At 42.3% G+C, this 15549-nt stretch overlaps 1 pseudogene; it reads right to left on the bottom strand.

The window, feature by feature from the left end:
* Positions 1-3105: 3105 nt before the first annotated feature.
* Positions 3106-3619, bottom strand: LOC114884728 (annotated as a pseudogene).
* Positions 3620-15549: the final 11930 nt, after the last annotated feature.

Raw genomic sequence — 15549 nt, 5'->3', positions numbered from 1 at the left:
TACTTCAGGGACTTCCCTGGTGGTCCAGTGGTTAAGACTCTGCACTCCCAATGCAGGGGGCCCGTGCTCCATCCCTGGTCAGGGAAAAAGATTCCGCATGCCGCAACTAAAGGAGCCCATATGCCTCAGCTAAAAGATCCCACAACTTAGTGCCACAACTAAGACCTGGCGCAGCTAAATAAATAAATATTTCAAAAAATATTATGTACTTCTGACTCAAGAAATGTTGATTCCAATGAGGAACAGAAATGCTATGGGATATGCTCAGAATTTCATACAGGGGAAGAGAAAAACAAGCTGACAGAATGCACTTGAGGGAGGTCAAGGTGAGAATGGTGCTTTCTGCTTGCGACTTTCTCAGTCCAGCTTATCCAACAAACCAGCTCCACTAGGAGTCATGCTTTACTTGAAATCCAAGCCAGTCCCTGCCAATGAAGTATCAGAGGTAAGTTTCTTCTCCCCTCTCTCCCATCCCCCCTTCCTTTCTTCATTCCTCCCTTCTTCCCTCCCAGTCCTTCCTTCAGCAGGTGTATTTTGAGCACCTGCTATACACCAGGCACAGCACGAGATGCTAAGGATACAGACATGGCTCCCACAGTCATGGAGACAAGAGTAGCGTGAAGACGGACCTTTAAAAAAGTAAATGTGGAAACGAAATTACAAACCTTGTATGCTTTAACTCACCTTGGTTAGAAAAGGTAATCAGAACAGAAGCTAACTGCCTCAGTCACCTCAGTCAGCAGTTAACAAACAACACTTAAAACTGCAGTTCTTAAAGTGAGGTCCACAGAACCCTGGGATCCCCTGGGAGCTTGACGGCTTCCCAAGACTTAAAGTCTTTTCTGATGAGATCGATGGTGATATTACAAAGATGATTTTTTAAATATATTGTATAATGAAGTGTGTCAACATATGAGTGATTTGCCCCTGTGAATCTATTTTCCAAGCGACCAGTGCACGATGTTACAAAATCACTGCATGGGTAAAAGATCCATTCAAAGTGCAAGACTGATCAAGGGATTTTAATGTAAAAGAGAACAAAAAGTTCATTCATATGGATTCAGCTTCCACGTTGCAACTAGACTTTAAGAAACTACCACTTATCAAGTTTTGATATAATATCAAAGAAGAATATGGATAAGGTTCTTAGAAGACTTTTAAAATGCCCCACCCACCATTTCCAACACATGTCCATGTGAGGCCAGAATTTCTCTTTTGTTTTTTTTCTAAAGGTTTAATTTTATTTTTATTTTTTGGCTGCATTGGATCTTCGTTGCTGCGTGCTGGCTTTCTCTAGTTGTGGCGAGCAGGGGGCTACTCTCCCTTGCACTGCACGGGTTTCTCATTTCAGTTGCTTCTCTTGTTGCAGAGCACAGGCTCTAGGCGCACGGGCTTCAGTAGTTGTGGCTCGCGGGCTCCAGAGCGCAGGCTCAATAGCTGTGGCTCACGGGTTTAGTTGCTCCACGGCATGTGGGATCTTCCTGGACAAGGGATCAAACCCGTGTCCCCTGAATTGGCAGGCGGATTCTTACCCACTGCGCCACCACGGAAGTCCCCAGAATTTCTTCAAACGAAAACAACATATTAATTGGACACAGAAGCAGGCATAAGAATCTTCCAGCTGGGACACCCCTGGTGGTCCAGTGGTTAAGACTCCGTGCTTCCACTGTAGGGAGCGTGGGTTTGATCCCTGGCTGGGGAACTAGGATCCCACATGCCTGGCGGCCAAAAACAAAAAAATCCTCCAGTCTTCTATTGAGCCAGACATGAAATAGGTTTGCAAAAATGTAAAACAATGCCACTCTTCTCATTAATAATTTTTTTGTTTTAGAAAATATACTTTTCATAAAATAGGTTATGTTAGCATAAAATGGGTTTATTATTTTTATTTTTAAACAATAAATATTTTCAAGTGTCTCAATTATAATTTCTAATACAGTAACTGTAAATAGACATAATCCCTACATACAAAAACACTTTGGAGTCCTCAAAAATTTTTAAGAGTGAAAAAGAATCCTAAGACCAAAACTTTCAGAACCACCATGTTAAAAGAATGGCGTAAGGAAACTGAGGTTTCTTTTATCTCCGCCACTGAGAAACTGAAGTAAGTCATCTACAGAGTGAAGGAGGCTGTGGGTGGAGGGTAATCTAAGATTTGAGAAGAGATGAGGAAGCTTGAGATGGTCACTATGGAAAGCCAGGAGGGTGCTAACAATATAACAGGACGCTGCTCTCGGGCTTCTCTTAGCTTCTTCCTCTTGGACATCCTTTCTGATGCCAGCGCCAGTGTGAGCAGGGGCTTTCTTGCCTGGGGAGCTGTTTCCAGATGACCCAGAGTGCCAGCCTTCATGCTGTCCTCACTGTCCCAGAGCCACACTGAGATTCAAGCATCAGTGGGCTGAGTGTCCTCCCCCAATGCCCAGTCTCACGTGGCCCACGAGACCCAGCATGGTCAGACACCATGCTGCCTACCACCTTCTTTGTCCATTACCTGAGAGCCTCTTCCTTCACATTCATATCAACTCAGGCAAAGGTGGCCTTGAGAGAGGGCTCACCGGCCACCCGGCACTTCAACAGACACAGCCAGACTCTGAATTTAATTTGAGCTTAACCTGCCCCCCCCAGTCAAAGAATGTTCTCCCTGACTATACTATGGTTTTTCTCCTCAGCGTGCCCTCTCAGACCTCTCTATGCTTCCAGAATCCTCTCTCTGTAGTTTTTGTTTTTAGCAAATATTTTTTTTGTTTTAATTAATTTATTTTATTTATTTACTTTTGGCTGCATTGGGTCTTTGTTGCTGCGTGTGGGCTTTCTCTAGTTGCGGCGAGCGGGGGCTACTATTCGTTGTGGTGCACGGGCTTCTCAATGCGGTGGCTTCTCTTGTTGCGGAGCACGGGCTCTAGGTGTGTGGGCTTCAGTAGTTGTGGCTCACAGGTTCTAGAGTGCAGGCTCAGTAGTTGTGGCACACAGGCTTAGCTGCTCCGCGGCATGTGGGATCTTCCCAGACCAGGGCTCGAACCCGTGTCCCCTGCATTGGCAGGTGGATTCTTAACAACTGCGTCGCCAGGGAAGCCCCTCTTTTTTTTTTTTTAAACTTCTATTTGCATTTATTTTTTGCGGCATTTATTCCCGGGCCATAAGTTGTTGTTTCTTCAGTTTTTTCTGGGATATCTTTTTCTTCTGTGCAACCTCCTCTTCTAGTTTAGGAACAATCTGCTCTTCTTCAGCAAGGATCATCTCAGTGTGGCAGGAAGAACTCATGTATGGGTTGCATCTTAGGGGCTTTGTTCACCTGGATGTGCTCAATGACCAGACAGTCTACATCTAAGGCCCTAAGTTCAGCATTACTCTCTGCATTTTTGAACATGTGCAATAAAAATTCAGCCCTCTTTTTGGGCCACCTGCATCCAGCCCCACTGTTTGGCCTGGGCACACCTACCAAGTCCACCACTGGAACAATGGAATGGCACACATTGCTCTGTAAAGTGACACCCTTCAGGTACTTCGTGGATTTTCAGATATGCATACCCTTAATAGCCTGGGCAGTTTCATGAGTGTTCTCAAAGTGAACCTCTCATGATTTTGTGGGGTTTTCTGGGTCAAGTGAATAGCGACTCATTTTCAGAGGTAACTTCAGGCTGCTTGTAGTTTCTTATTAGAACCCAGAGGGGAAAAAGCAATCCTCCTCTGTCAGGCAGTCAATTGACTGTGGTGGTAAGCCATTTATTTATTCAACTGTATTTGCACAGTACCCACCATGTGCCAGGTACTGTGCTAATGATGGGAATACAATTGTAAGGAAAATGGTTATGATAAGGACTTTCATGGAGCTGACAATCAAGAAGGGGACAGATGTTAAACAAAGATAAAAATAAGTGTCAGGCAGAGTTAAGACAGCAGAGTGGGAGGACACGGAGTTTGTATCTCCCCACAACTAGGGCACATACCAAATGCTGGCGGGAGACCTCAATGCCCAAGGAGACAGGAGGAGCCCCCAAGTGACCAGGTAGGACATGGGGGGGAGTGAGGGAGGAGGAGTGGAGGCCAGACAGTAATGGCACCCCTGAGGGGTGGCTGGGAGAGGGGAGGAGTTCCCACAACTGGAGGGACCCTAGGGGGCTTGGACGATCAGCAGGGAGGGCAGCTAGCATTTCCCCTGCCCAGTCGGGCCCCAGGAAGACTGCTGGGCTCCTGGGCCAGGTCCTCTGCCCTCTGAGGCCCGCTCCAGCTGCATTGGTTCCAGGGGCGTAGGAGGGAGGGAGGAAGGGGGAAGAGGAGAGGCAGACAGGGCATGGGGGTGGACCTTCCAGAACCAGAGGATCAGAGGAAGCACAGCGGGTGTTCTCCCACTCACTTGGGCCCTGGGAAGCTGGCTGGGTTACCAGGCTAGGTCCTCTGCCCTCCAAGGGCCCCTCTGGCCGCGTTGGTCCTAGGGGCGTAGAAGGGAGGGCCGCAGGAAGAGGAGGGGCCAACGGGAAGGGACCCTCTAGGAATGGAGGATGGGGGACCATGCCTAGCATTTCCCCCACCCACTCGGGCCCAGGGGCCTGCTGGGGTCCCAGAACTGGCCCTCCACCCACTGAGGCCAGAGGCCCTCCTGGGCCCCTCCGGCTGCCTCTGAGCCTAAGCCCTGCCCCCCAACCGCCCAGGGCCTTTTCCACGCCTGTGGATCCTATGCATAGGCCCCGCCCCTGCCTAAACCCCACCCCTGCCTAAGCCCTGCCCTTTTCTGGCTTTTTGTTTTCCTCTTTTTTGCTACTATGTTTCTGTTTTAACTTCCAGTTGTTGTTTCATCTATATTTTTATTTTTTTAACATATCTGTTAGTTTTCTAATTTTATTTTACTTTTTGCTCTGTTATTGTTCTGCTCCTTTTTTCCTTTTCTTTCTTTTTTTTTCCCGCTGCCCCACTCAGCTTGTGGGATCTTGGTTCATGAGTGGGGGTCGGGCCTGAGCTCCTGTGATGGAGCTCTGAGTCCAAACCACTGGACTAACAGAGAACCTCACACTCCAGGGAATATTCATCAGAGTGAGGTCTCCCAGAGGTCCTCATCTCGGCACCAAGACCTGGCTCTACCCAACAGCCTACAAACTCCAGTGCTGGAAGCCTCAGGCCAAACAACCAGTAAGACAGGAACAAAAGCCCATGCATAAAAAAAAAAAAAAAAAAAAAAAAAGGAGATGACAAAAAAATATGTCACAGATGATGGAGCAAGGTAAAAACCTACAAGACCAAATAAATGAAGAAGAAATAGGCAACCTACCTGAAAAAGAATTCAGAGTAATGATAGTAAAGATGATCCATAATCTCGGAAATAAAATGGTGGCACAGATCAAGACAATACAAGAAATGTTTAACAAAGATCTGGAAGAACTAAACAACAAACAGAGATGGACAACACAATACTGAAATGAAAAATACACTAGAAGGAATAAACAACAGAATAACAGAGACAGAAGAATGAATAAGTGAGCTGGAAGACAGAATGGTGGAAATAACTGCCAAGGAGCAGAATAAAGAAAAAAGAATGAAAAGGATTGAAGACAATCTCAGAGACCTCTGGGACAACACCAAGTGCACCAACATTCGAATTATAGGGGTCCTGGAAGAACAGAAAAAGAAAGGGTCTGAGAAAATATTCAAAGAGACTATAGTCACAAACTTCCCTAACATGGGAAAGGAAATAGCCACCAAAGTCCAGGAAGTGCAGGGAGTCCCATACAGGATTAACCCTAGGAGAAACACACCAAGACACATATTAATCAAACTAATGAAGATTAAATTCAAAGAAAAAATACTAAAAGCAGCAAGGGAAAAGCAAAAAGTAACATACAAGGGAATCCCCATAAGGTTATCGGCTGATTTTTCAGCAGAAACTCTGCAGGCCAGAAGGGAGTGGCAGTATATACTTAAAGGGCTGAAAGAAAAAAAACCTACAAACAAGATTACTCTACCCAGCAAGGATCTCATTCAGATTCCATGGAGAAATCAAAAGCTTTACAGACAAGCAAAATCTAAGAGAATTCAGCACCACCAAATCAGCTTTACAACAAATGCTAAAGGAACTTCTCCAGTCAGGAAAGACAAAAGAAGAAAAAGACCCACAAAAACAAACCCAAAACAATTTAAAAAATGGTAATAAGAACATACATATCAATAACTACCTTAAATGTAAATGTAAGGTACTACATTAAATGTATTAAATGCTCCAACCAAAAGACACAGGCTGGCTGAATGGATACAAAACCAACACCCATATATATGCTGTCTGCAAGAGACCCACTTCAGACCTAGGGACACATACAGACTGAAAGTGAAGGCATGGAAAAAGATATTCCATGAAAATGGAAATCAAAAGAAAGCTGGAGTAGCAATACTCGTATCAGATAAAAGAGACTTTAAAATAAAGACTGTTACAAGAGACAAGGAAGGACACTACATAATGATCAAGGGATCAATCCAAGAAGAAGATATAACAATTATAAACATTTATGCACTCAACATAGGGGCACCTCAATACATAAGGCAAATGCTAACAGCCATAAAAGGGGAAACTGACAGTAACACAACAATAGTGTGGGACTTTAACACCCACTTACACCAATGGACAGATCATCCAAACAGAAAAGAAAGAAAGAAATACAAGCTTTAAATGACACAATAGACCAAACAGATTTAATTGATGTTTATAGGACATTCTACCCGAAAGTGGCAGAATACACTTTCTTCTCAAGTGCACGCGGAACATTCTCCAGGATAGATAACATCTTGGGTCACAAATCAAGCCTCGGAAAATTTAAGAACACTGAAATTTTATCAAGTATCTTTTCTGACCACAATGCTATGAGATTACAAATCAATTACAGGAAAAAAAACTGTAAAAAACACAAATACATGGAGGCTACACAGTGCACTACTAAATAACCAAGAGATCACTGCAGAAATCAAAGAGGAAATTTAGTAATACATAGAAACAAATGACAACGAAAACACGATGAGCCAAAACATATGGGACGCAGCAAAAGCAGTTCTAAGAGGGAAGTTTATAGCAATTCAAACTCACCTCAAGAAACAAGAAAAATCTCAAATAAACTATTTAACCTTACATCTAAAGCAAATAGAGAAAGAAGAAGAAAGAAAACCCAGTCAGTAGAAGGAAAGAAATCATAAAGATCAGAGCAGAAATAAATGAAATAGAAACGAAGAAAACAATAGCAAAGATCAATAAAACTAAAAGTTGGTTCCTTGAAAAGATAAACAAAATTGATAAACCTTTAGCCAGACTCATCAAGAAAAAAAGGGAGAGGACGCAAATCAATAAAATTAGAAATGAAAAAGGAGAAATCAGAATTGACACTGCAGAAATACAAAAGATTAGAAGAGACTACTACAAACAACTATATGCCAAAAAAATGGACAACCTCAAAGAAATGGACCAATTCTTGGAAAGGTATAACCTTCCAAGACTGAAACACGAGGAATTAGAAAATATAAACAGACCTATCACAAGTAATGAAATTGAAACTGTAATTATAAATCTTCCAACAATTAGAAGTCCAGAACTAGATGGCTTCACAGGTGAATTCTATCAAACATTTAGAGAAGAGCTCACACCTATCCTTCTCGAACTCTTCCAAAAAATTGCAGAGGGAGGAATGCTCTGAAATTCATTCTACGAGGCCACTATCACCCTGATACCAAGGCCAGACAAGGATATCACAAAAAAGGAAAACTACAGACAAGTATCACTTATGAACACAGACGCAAAAATTCTCAACAAAATACTAGCAAACAGAATCCAACAACACATTAAAAGGATTATACGCCGTGATCAAGTGGGATTTATCCGAGGAATGCAAGAATTCTTCAATATACAAAAATCAATCAATGTGATACACCATATTAACAAATTCAGGAATAAAGACCATGTAATCATCTCAATTGATGCATAAAAAGCTTTTGACAAAATTCAAAACCCATTTGTGATAAAAACTCTCCAGAAAGTGGGCACAGAGGGAACCTGTCTCAACATAATAAAGGCCATACAGGACAAACCCACAGCAAACATCATTCTCAATGGTGAAAAACTGAAAGCATTCCCTCTAAGATCAGGAACAAGACAAGGATGTCCACTCTCACCACTATTATTCAACATAGTTTTGGAAGTCTTTGCCACGATAATTGGAAAAGAAAAAGAAATAAAAGGAATACAAATTGGAAAAGAAGTAAAGCTGTCACTGTTTGCAGATGACATGATACTATACATAGAAAATCCTAAAGATGCCTCCAGAAAACTACTAGGACTAATCAATGAATTTGGTAAGGTTGCGGGATTCAAAATTAATGCACAGAAGTCTCTTGCATTCCTGTACTCTAACAATGAAAAATCAGAAAGAGAAATTAAGGAAACAATCCCATTCACCACTGCAACAAAAGGAACAAAAAACCTAGGAATAAACCTACCTAAGGATGCAAAAGACCTGTATTCAGAAAACTATAGAACACTGATGAAAGAAATCAAAGATGACATAAACAGATGGAGAAATACACCATGTTCTTGAACTGGAAGAATCAATATTGTGAAAATGACTATATTACCCAAAGCAATCAACAGATTCAATGCAATCTATTAAATTACCAACGGCATTCTTCACAGAATTAAAACAAAAAATTTCACAATTTGTATAGAAACACAAAAGACCTCAAGTAGCCAAAGCAATCTTGAGAAAGAAAAACAGAGCTGGAGGAATCAGGCTCCTCAACTTCAAACTATACTACAAAGCTACAGTAATCGAGACAGTATGGTACTGGCACCAAAAAAGAAATATAGATCAACAGTACAGGACAGAAAGCCCAGAGATAAACCTATGCACATATGGTCACCTAATTTATGACAAAGGAAGCAAGAATATACAATGGAGAAAAGACAGCCTCTTCAATAAGTGGTGCTGGGAAAACTGGACAGCTACATGTAAAAGAATGAAATTAGAACACTAACACCATACACAAAAATAAACTCAAAATGGGGCTTCCCTTGTGGCGCAGTGGTTGAGAGTCCGCCTGCCGATGCAGGGGACACAGGTTCGTGCCCCAGTCTGGGAAGATCCCACATGCTGCGGAGCGGCTGGGCCCATGAGCCATGGTCGCTGAGCCTGCGCGTCCGGAGCCTGTGCTCCACAACGGGAGAGGCCACAGCAGTGAGAGGCCCGCGTACCACAAAAAAAATAAAGTAAAATAAAATAAAAGTAAACTCAAAATGGATTAAAGACCTAAATGTAAGATAGACACTGTAAAACTCTTAGAGGAAAACATATGCAGAACACTCTTTGACATAAATCACAACAACATCTTTTTTGACCCACCTCCTAGAGTAATGAAAATAAAAACAAAAATAAACAAATGGGACCTAATGAAACTTAAAAGCTTTTGCACAGCAAAGGAAACTATAAATAAGATGAAAGGACAACCCTCACAATGGGAGAAAATATTTGCAAACAAAGCAATGGACAAAGGATTACTCTCCAAAATATAAAAACTCATGGAGCTCAATATCAAAAAAAACAAACAATCCAATTAAACAGTGGGCAGGAGACCTAAATAGACATTTCACCAAAGAAGACATACAGATGGCAAAGGGGCACATGAAAAGATGCCCAACATCACTAATTATTAGAGAAATGCAAATCAAAACTACAATGAGGTATCACCTCACAACGGTCAGAATGGCCATCATCAAAAATTCTACAAACAGTAAATGCTGGAGAGGGCGTGGAGAAAAGGGAACCCTTTTGCACTGTTCGTGGAAATGTAAATTGATACAGCCACTATGGAGAACAGTATGGAGGTTCCTTAAGAAACTAAAACTAGAACTACCATATGACCCAGCAATCCCACTACTGGGCACATACCCTGAGAAAACCATAATTCAAAAGGACACATGTACCCCAATGTTCATTGCAGCACTATTTACAATAGCCAGGACATAGAAGCAACCTAAATGTCCAAGACAGATGAATGGATAAAGAAGATGTGGTACATATATACAATGAAATAATACTCAGGCATAAGAAGTTAGAATCTGGATCATTTGTAGAGATGTAGTTGGACATAGAGACTGTCATACAAAGTGAAGTAAGTCAGAAAGAGAAAAACAAATATCGTATATTAATGCATATATGTGAAATGTAGAAAAATGGTACAGATGAACCTATTTGCAGGGCAGGAATAGAGACATAGATGTAGAGAATGGACATGTGGATGGGGTGGGGGAAGGAGAGGGTGGGACAAATTGGGGGATTAGGATAGACATATGTACCCTACCATGCATAAAATAGATAGCTAATGGGAACAATCTATAAAGCACAGGAAGCTCAGCTCGGTGCTCTGTGACGACCTAGATGGATGGGATGGGGGGCGGGGTGGGAGGGAGGTCCAAGAGGGAGGGGATATAGTTATACATAGAGCTGATTCACTTCATTGTACAGCAGAAACTAACAGAACATTGTAAAGCAATTATACTCCAATAAAAGAAAGACAACATAAATGTCTAAGCATAAACTGTGATGAGTGCTATGATGGAAGAGAGTGGATTCTACAATTGAGAGAGAGGAAGCCAGAGGCAGTCAGAGAAATCTTCCACTGTGAAATGGAAGTGAAGGAAGCTCATGTGAGCTGGGATATGAGGAGTACGTGGGAGTTAAGAGGAGCTGGAGGGAGGGGTGCAATGGGAATGTTCCAGTCAGAAGGAGCAGCAAGTGCAAAGGCCCAGGGGTGGATGCACTTGACCAGATACAGGGGTATAACTAACGCCAGTACATGGTGATAAAAAAGGAGAGTAGCCCAGGATGAGGCCAGAGAGTTCGGAAGGGCCAGGTGACACAGGATGTTGTAGGTAATGTAAAGGAGCTTGGATTTCATTCTAAGTGTGATGATTCCCCCAATGAAGGGCCATGAGCCCTTCCCAAAAGACCATCCCAAAAGGGATGGTCTAATTCAGAAAGACCCTCTGGCTACAAGGCATCCAATGGATTTGAGGGTGGGGAGGTGCAGGGTGCCTCAGGAGTGGAAGATGGATGAGCAATAGGAGACAATTGCAGCAAATCGGGGAGAGACCAGGCAGCTTGGACCAGAGGGCTGACGTGGAGATAGGCAAGGTGAGGACACCGGGGAGCTGCATCTCTGTCTGTATACAAAAGCATGGCACTGGAGGACTGGTGGAAAGAGAAAAGAACATGACCCAACACAGAGTGCTGGGGAGCCCCAACATTTACAAACAAGGGTCAGGCTGTCATAGCTGGAGTTGGTAATAATGACCATAATCTCCAACAATTACGGAGCTCTTGCCACGTGCCAAACTCTTCCGCCCATTTTCTAATCAGATTGTTGCGTTTCGTTTTGTTTTGTTTTTGAGTTGTATGCGTTCTTCATATATTTTGGGTATTAGCCTCTTATCCAGTATATGGTTTGCAAATATTTTCTCCCACTCCATAGGCTGTCATTTCATTTTGCTGATTGTTTCTTTTGCTGTGCAGAAGCATTTTAGTTTGATGCAGTCTCACTTGTTGATTTTTGATTTTGTTGCTTGTTGGAGTCCTGATTTCTTAACCAAATCCCAGATCCTGGCTAACAGCCAGTTATTCTTGAGATCCCCCTGAGAAATCACCAACATGAGCAAGAATTCGGACTGAGGCCACTCTGTATGCATGACTTATTGAAATACAATGCCATGTAAGTAATGAATGGCAGACTGCAGAAACACACCTCTCCTGAAGAGCTATGCACAGTCATTACCTCTAACTTTGGCTCTCTGTGTTCAACGTAAAATGTTTATTAACATCATAATCTTGCACTGTATAAATATTTCTCACTTTGAATTCATTTAACCATATTCTTGAAAAATAATAAGGTATATACTGTAAAAACAAGTTGGCTTAGAATTTTCCTTCTCAAATGTGTAATAGGACACTATCCAAACCAACGTGCTAATATAAATCATGTTGGATCACGTGATGTTATGGTTACAACTGAAAGGATTTTGGATTTTGGACTCAGGTAAACATTTTTTCAAGTTCCTGCTTCACCATTTATTAACTAGTTCTTTAACCTTGCTGTGTCATTTTCTCATCCGAGAAATCACAATCTCACAAGGTCATTATGAAAAGTAAACAAGACAGTGTATAAAAGTGCTGTGCCCTGCATCTGACCACTGTGAGCCTCTTCCTCTCCCACTCCTCAGGTGGTCAGACTTCAGGGGTCAGGCCAATAGCTGGCTGTGTCATACAAGTGTAATACTGGCTGAGCCTCAAGAGGGGTCTTAGGAATCACCTACTTTACCACTCTACTCCCCTTGATTTAACAGATGAGAAAAATTGAGGCCAAGAGAAGTGATTCCATTTTTTATTCTATTTAGTCAATACATTTATTTATTCAAATATTTATTGAGCACCTCCCATGAAAAGCACTGTGTAAGGTCATTGACATTTGAGCATCCACTGTGAACTCAACAGTGTGCTAGGTGCTATGAACACGAGACCTATAAAAGGTGAAATATGTTTACAGACACACCTTCTCAAGACACCAGTGCTTGAGGAGGAGTGGGGAAGGGGTGCAGGAGGACAGACAAAGGCTATGGAAATGGTTATGAATGATCCCTTGAAATGAAAGAAATAAATTAATAATCAACACATAAAGCAAAAATTATTACAATCCATGATAAATCCATCCATATTGAATCCATCATGATCAATCACAAGCCACCCCACAGTTAATCAGTACACCCCATCTTGCACAGAACAGGACCACACCAAAACCTCTGGCCCCAGAGTACCCCCCAGATGTGATTCTACTCCCCAAACGGAAGGTAAACATTCATGGCAAAATCACCTGCTTTCCAGAAACCCTGTGTGGAGTAGAAACCCTCTTGAGGTGCTTTCCACATCTGTAATTAGGAGAAACTCTTATTCTTTTCCTGCCCAGTCTCAGTGAATAGACTACTTCTGGACCCTGAGGAAGTCAATTCAAACAGCAGACAGGTGGCCATGACAGCGCACAGGGAATATCAATGCGATCTATGTGGGTGTGTGTGCGTGTAGTGTATTTGGGAACTCACTGGCACAGAGGCCAGAGTGGAAAAGGGCAGAATATTCATTATCTAATGTTACAGTAATGTTCTGTAACAAACAACCACAAAACATCAGCAGCATACAGCATTCAGCGTTTATTGCTCACGTGGCTGGAGGTGGCCCTGCCAATCTCAGCTAAGCCCTCCCATGCGTTTGCAGGTTGATCGGCACTTCGCTGGTCCAGACTAAGCTCAGCTGGGCGGCTTGGCTCTAAGCAGCAGGTCCAGCCAGGTGTGGCTCTTCAGAGTGGGTTGGGCTCAGGCCAGTTCTATGTGTGTCAAGTCTGGAGCTCTGATTCAGAGAACAACAGCTATTGCGGGCAAACTCTTCTCAAGGTGATGACAGAAGCACAAGAGGACAAACAGAAAACTATGATGCTTCTTAAGGCCTAGGCTCAAGATATGCACATTGTCCCTTCTGTCCACATTCCATGAGGCACTCAATCAGATGGCCAAGCTCAGAGTCAAGAAGCAGAAAACGACACTCAGCTCTAGGGGGAGGAGCTGCCAAGTCACATGGCAAAGGCAACGGGTGTGGGTATAGCATGGGAAGAACAGGGCTAATAAGTCAACATATACCTCAGACAGGTAGAAAGAATAAGTAGCTAAACCAAAACAGACCACCAAAAACAGTGTAATGCCATCCACTAGCATTCGATCAGTAAGAAATACAGCTCTAAAAAAAACACTCCCTTCTGCAAGACGAAAAAGTTCTGGAGATCTGTTGTACGACAATGTGAATATATTTAACACTGCTGACCTGCACACTTCAAAACGGTTAAGATGATACATTTTACATACGTGTTTTACCAGGATTGAATTTTTTTTTTTTAAAGAGCAAAATTAGGGAATTCCCTGGCAGTCCAGTGGTTAAGACACGGGGCTTTCACTGCCGTGGGCCCAGGTTCAATCTCTGGTCAGGGAACTAAGATCCCACAAGCCGCGAGACGCAGCTAAATAAATAAAAACAAAAAATAAATTAATAAAAAGAGCAAAATTATTCCATTATAGATTCTGTCTGTGGTAGCCAGCCTCCAAGAAGGCCTCCAAAAATCCCAACCTCCTGATGTTCACACCTGTGTAGTCTCCTCCCACACTGTTCCAGAAGTGATGGTGTGTCACTTCCACAACTAGGTTATAAAAGGTTGTGGCTTTCATTTCTCTCTCTCTCTTGCTCTCTCTCCCTCTCTCTCATCACTCATTCTGAAGGAAACCAGCTACCATGTTATGAAGACCCTCAGGCAGCCTTCAGAGAGGCAGACACAGCAAAGAACTGTGGTCTCCAGTCAACATCAGGTGATGACCTGAATCCTGCCAATAACCACGTGAGTGAGCTTGGAAGCAGATCCTCCCTGAGTTGAGCTTTGAGATGAAACTGCAGACCCGCTAAGAGCTCAACTGCCAGTTCCAGATTCCTGGTCTTCAGAAACTGTAAGATGATAAATACTTGTTTCAGAGCTGCTAAGTTTTGGGGTAATTTGTAATGCAGCAATAAAGTAATACCCTATGGGATGATCATTGATATTCATAATGATGACCCAGAGCACTGAAATATCCTGACATGTTTTCTGAATCGTCAATAAGAAGCTGCAATTGCAGAAGGTCTCCTGATACTGTTGAAGGCTTAGTTATATTCAAATTTCCTAGTGACACTCATTATGACCCTCAGTCAGCAAGGAAGTTTGATTAAGCTGAAACCCATATTTCCCTGCCCCTTCAGGGTAACTAAGAATTTATTACAGAGAAGAACCAAGAAAGAGTAAGAGAGAGGAGACAAATAATGAGCAACTCAGCAATTTTCATTCATTTAAAAGAATGCTGTAAAGAAAACTTAGAAAACGTATACCACAGGAGCAAAAGTTTTGAAAGACTGGCATACTTTGAATTAACCCAAGAAAACTCAACTAACTTTTCTTCAAGACGATAAAGAAAAGAAGAAGCTATCTTTACCAGAGTTACGCAGCATAATAGTATCTACCATTCAAAGAGAATATGGAGGAGAAACTTAGTTGTCTGGAGAATTTATACTTGTAAAAACTATCGTCATTACTGTATTGATTAAAAGGTAAGAGAAAATGTATCTGGAGTGTGTTTAAATGAAAGAAAGAAAGGGAGGGAGGGAGGGAGGAAGGAAGGAGGAAAGATGGAAGGAAGGAAGGGAGGGAGGGAAAGAAAATAGGTAATGTATGTCATCAAAGTGTTGTCTGAATCAACTGGCCACTGATAGAGAAGATAGAAGAGATAGAGACATGATAAAAAATAGGCAAAAGTGTATTTTTGTTCTGTTTTAAGTGGATTTAGTTTAACTAAAAGGAGTATTCACAACCTAACGCCAATAAAGGAGTATTCTACAACATCACTGGTGTCAGTGATAGTTACCATCAGGTGCAACGTCAGCAGAAACACTAGCAGCCAGTTAAGAAGTAAAC

The sequence above is a fragment of the Monodon monoceros genome, unplaced genomic scaffold (assembly GCF_005190385.1).
Source record: "Monodon monoceros isolate NGI ecotype Baffin Bay Population unplaced genomic scaffold, NGI_Narwhal_1 Super_Scaffold_5, whole genome shotgun sequence".
NCBI classification, from domain to species: Eukaryota; Metazoa; Chordata; class Mammalia; order Artiodactyla; family Monodontidae; genus Monodon; species Monodon monoceros.
This window is presented reverse-complemented; position numbering and strand designations above follow the sequence as displayed.